The sequence below is a fragment of the Podarcis pityusensis genome (genome assembly GCF_964106645.2).
Source record: "Podarcis pityusensis genome assembly, chromosome: 1".
NCBI lineage: Eukaryota > Metazoa > Chordata > Lepidosauria > Squamata > Lacertidae > Podarcis > Podarcis pityusensis.
The window spans coordinates 6,522,616-6,527,342 of NC_138028.1; the positions used below are offsets into that span (position 1 = coordinate 6,522,616).

At 47.2% G+C, this 4,727-nt stretch overlaps 1 long non-coding RNA gene across 1 annotated transcript; it reads left to right on the plus strand.

The window, feature by feature from the left end:
* The first annotated feature begins 351 nt into the window (after positions 1-351).
* Positions 352-4,523, plus strand: LOC308474839. Its single transcript, XR_013984981.1, has 3 exons — positions 352-537; positions 2,984-3,056; positions 4,266-4,523. It is a non-coding gene; the product is annotated as an uncharacterized lncRNA (long non-coding RNA).
* Positions 4,524-4,727: the final 204 nt, after the last annotated feature.

The window sequence follows — 4,727 nt, forward strand, 5'->3', positions numbered from 1 at the left end:
TAAACTAAAAAGTCCCAAAGGCTGCAAACTTTCTTTGCAGGGGAGTCGTTCCGTCCCCTCGATAATTTGGGCAAACCTTTTCCAACTCTGCAATATCCTTTTTGAGGTGAGGCGACCAGAGCGGGACACAGAATTCCAGATGCAGGATTATAAACCATAGATTTGCAGTCATTTCCCGCCTCCCTGCCTCATTTATCTGCCAGCAAGGCTCTTGTTGCTTTATTTCGCCATCTTGCTAGACTCCTGTCAGACCACCGGAGGCCAAAGTGACAGCAGCAAGCTTGATCTATGATGGATTTCTTACAGCTGGGGCTGAGCAGCTGGCCAGATGGTTGCCAGCCCCTAGAGCAAACGTGGGTCCCCAGCTGTTATTTCTCAAACAACGTGGGTCCTCAGCTGTTATTGGACAACATCGCCACAGCTAGCAGAACCAGGGGTAAATAATAATGGGAGTTGTAATCCAGCAACAGTTGGGGTCTGCTGTGGCTGACCGTGGACTGACCGTAATGCTTTGACCCCGAAGAGGAGACAGCAAAGGTAATTGTTCCTTTGGAGGGGTGGGATTAGGTTGAAGGCACCCCCCTCACACCCTCAATATTGCCATTACTGCATTGTTATATGGCACTGAGACGCATGGAGGTTGTTGGTTGACCATATCTAGGATTAAATGCATCCCTTAGGGGACACAGTGGTGTGCAAACTTTTTTCAAAGAGGGGCAGATTTGATGAAGTGAAGGGCCGTGAGGACCGACCAAAGGGCCAACCAAAGTTGTTGACCTTTTTTAAGGATTGAAGTTGTTGACTTTTTTTTTATAATTTCACCTCAGATTTGTTGAGTTGTTTTTGTTTTATGATTGAAGTTGTTGAGCTTTTTGGTGGGGTTGGAGTTGTTGAGGTTATTTTAGGATTTTACCCCAGGAAATAAACTGCCACCGGGGCCAGATTAAAATGGATTAGGCCCCCGAAATGGACTTTGGAAATAAACTGCCACATGGGCCGTATTAAACCAGATTAGGCCCCGGAAACGGACCTCTGATGGGTGTTAGAGCTCTCCTGCCACCTTCCTGAAGCCTGGGGAGCTTCTACCCAGCTTGGGAAGGGAGCCGAGATGCTCACACACATGATGTCAGGACATTGTGACGTCACCCAATGTAAGGGACTGGACTGAGGAGGAATGTTGGGGACCAACCCCCCCTTCCTGAACCTTCCTGAGAAGAGGGGGAGAGTGTAGATTCAGAACAGGGGTTTGCAGAAGGTCATGGTTCAGAGGCTACAGAGGGGAGAAGCTGGGAAATATTGGGAGAGCAGCAGGAGGAAGCTGGCACTCAGTGTCTTTGGAAAGCATTCCTGACCCCCCTCTCCGAGGACCAGGCGTGCATTGCGAGTAGGAGAACAGAAAGCTCAGAGGCAGGAGGCTTGGGTTGATGTGCAGGGTTGATGTAGAATAGGAGGGACAGAGGGGGGTGGGACTTTTCTTGGAGCAACGCCATTGTCTAAGTGAGACCACATCCCTTCGTCTCTCTCTGTGAATATTGAATAAACTACTTTGGTAAGAACTCTTCTTGTTTATCTGCCTCTTGGCTGCCATCGTGGGAGGGATAGGACTTCCTGAAGCCACACACACACACACACACACACACACACACACACTGGCCTCACAAGCTGGCGCCTCTGGCTCTAACTGTTCCCCTACAAAAGAATTTCACCACCTGCCACTGGATGGTCCTTGGCCCTTGTGCTATGGAGTTCCAAAGGGCACCACTTTGTCTCCAAATGCTGTTTAGCATCTATATAAAGCCAGTGGGAATGGCCATTTGGGGGTCTGGAACACGGTGTCAATACATTAATGACACACAGAGCTAATAAATAATAATAATAATAATAATAATAATAATAATAATAATAATAATAAATTTTATTTATATCCCGTTCTCCCCAGCCGAAGCTGGGCTCAGGGCGGCTAACAACAATAAAATAATACAACATTCTAAAATCATTTCATTATAAAATCAGTTCAAATCAAATTGATGGCAATCATTGGGATAGAGTTCTGTGAAGATTGCCAAAGGAGGGAGTCAGGCTGTGCCTTGGCCAAAGGCCTGGTGGAACAGCTCTGTCTTGCAGGCCCTGTGGAAAGAGTCCCGCAGGGCCCTAGTCTCTTGTGACAGAGCGTTCCACCAAGTCGGGGCCAGTACTGAAAAGGCCCTGGCTCTAGCTACTTCTCCATACCTGGACCACTGCCTGAATATTGTGTTGGTTTTATCTTTTACTGTATCTGTATGCATTATTTTATACCACATTGAAATTTTATACAGGTGAGCAGTATATAAATTTTTTTATAAAATAAATGAATAAATAAAATACAGATTGGGTTCTGTCGAAAGACTGATGACTGAGGAGGAGGAAGCTATGGATCTGTTTTTATATGGGATTTCTGGCAGAACCTCCTCAGAAGACTGAGAAAGGGAGTGACAGACCTGTGAAGATTAACTAGTAGACGGCAAGAGTGTGTTTATTTATGGAAGTGATGAAAAGCGGCAGCCATCTGAATATGACTCTTGGATGAGTGGAAAAACCCACACAGGACTACAATTGGTTTCAACTCGCTTGTGGAGACTATCAGAGGTCACAAAGAAAAAGGGAAAATATATGAAAACAACAACAAGAGAGGTGGAAAACAACAAGAAAGGATTGGATAGAATTGTGAACATCATTTGGACAGATTTGTGGACATCAAAGCAGCAGCAACAAGATGATTGGATCCATTTCGGAACTTGAAATATGGGTACCCCCAACAAAAATTTACAATTTGGCTTTGTAATTTGGAATTAATGTGATTTGATTTGATTGGTCTGTTAATAAAAATTATTTTTTTAAAAATAAAATAAAATACAGATTGGAGTTAAAACACAAAACTTTAGTTTTTCCTCATATAGCAGTTAAATACCCTGTATTTTCTTTTTAATCAAATCTTTTTTTGTAGACAGGTGAAGAGCAGGGCAAAGTCGAGATTTTGGCATAGCGCATCAGGGTCCAGCAAGGCAAGGCAAAGCAAGGTAAGGCAAGGCAAGGTGGTAGCATACTGTCACAGTCCGGTCTACAGGTGATTGAAGTCCTGGCTGAGGACGTTGGGACCGGGGGCAAGATGGTGGGTTGGGAGCAGGAATGAGAGTCCAGAAGCCAGGGGTCCAAGGGTCAGGAAGTAGGGAGTCACGAAGTCAAGGGTCCGAGGGTCGAGAAGCAAGGAGTCACGAAGCCGAGGTCCGAGGATCAGGAAGCAAGAAGCCCAAGGCAGGAAACGTGTTGCTGTGGCAAAGAGGCGGAGGGAAATGCTGACCTTATAACCCTTCCCAGCTCTTGCCACCAGGTGCTGTGAGTTACCAAGCGGCCTCACCTGTGAGGCTGCACCTTGCCTCTCCAGAACAAACTTAGGAAGGCCCAGTCCTGCGAAGCCCTACTGGTCACAGGGCCTGGCTCCTGCACGCACACCTGACACATAAGGCTAGGCCAGGCAACACAGGAGAACAGGCTGTGAATAGCACATTGGACAGCTCATGTAGGGAGTTCAAGCTGCCAGAGTCAGAGGCCCCCTGGGCTGGACAGGAACTGATAAAATGGGTTTCTTTTGTACTAGACTTGAAACAGTGGCAATAAGAAGAGTCCTGCTGGATCCGGCCAATGGCCCCCCTAGTCCAGCATCCTGACCTCACAGAGGTGAACCAGATGCCCTTAGGGAACATCTGCAGCCATTACTGAGTCAGGTGCATCTGCTAGATCCTTGCTCTTCTCCCTGAAAGATGGGAGACAGATCCGAGGGTTGTGAGACAAACGTACGGACATGCAAGTGAGCTTGATCACACGCTTCCCCTGTTTGCCCTCCTTTCAACCCTCCTCCTCTGCCCCTCTGGCAAGTGTGGGGAAAACCTTTTTCACCCAGAGGCCCACATTCCCTTGGTTGGGGCCAGTGCCCAAAGTGGACTGGACAATGGATGGGTCTCCTCTCTATGCCAGTGTGGTGTAGTGGTTAAGAGCGGTGAACTCGTAATCTGGTGAACCGGGTTCGCTTCCCCGCTCCTCCACATGCAGCTGCTGGGTGACCTTGGGCTAGTCACACTTCTCTGAAGTCTCTCAGCCCCACTTACCTCACAGGGTATCTGTTGTGGGGGAGGAAGGGAAAGGAGAATGTTAGCCGCTTTGAGACTCCTTAGCGTAGTGATAAAGCGGGATATCAAATCCAAACTCTTCTTCTCTTCTTCTCTGTTTAGCAGGCCACATTCCAGCTGGATGATCCTTTACTTCCTCCAAAACATCTCTTCATTCTTGTTTTTCACACGAGCGAGACATATTACCATACTTCAAGGACACATCCAAGCCAGCCAAAGGCACTTGAGGAAGATGGATGCAAAGGAGTGGCCTTTTCAGTTGTGGTTCCCCATCTGTCAAATGTGCTCCCCAGCAAGGTCTGCCTGGTGCCTTCACTGACATATTTTGGGCACCAGATAAAGACTTTTCTTCCCTCCCAAGGCTTTCTAATGGTGTTGTTTTGCTACTAGTGTGCTGCCCAAGTTTCCTGTGGTTGTTACGGGACTTGCCCATCCCCCCCCCCCCGTTTTATGGAATAATGTATTTATTTTAAATGTGTTGTAAGACCTTTGAGTAGCAAGCAACTAACAAGCACTGAGCAGGATTCAGCTAAGTTGTTGCAGGCATGGAATAAGGTTTGCTTG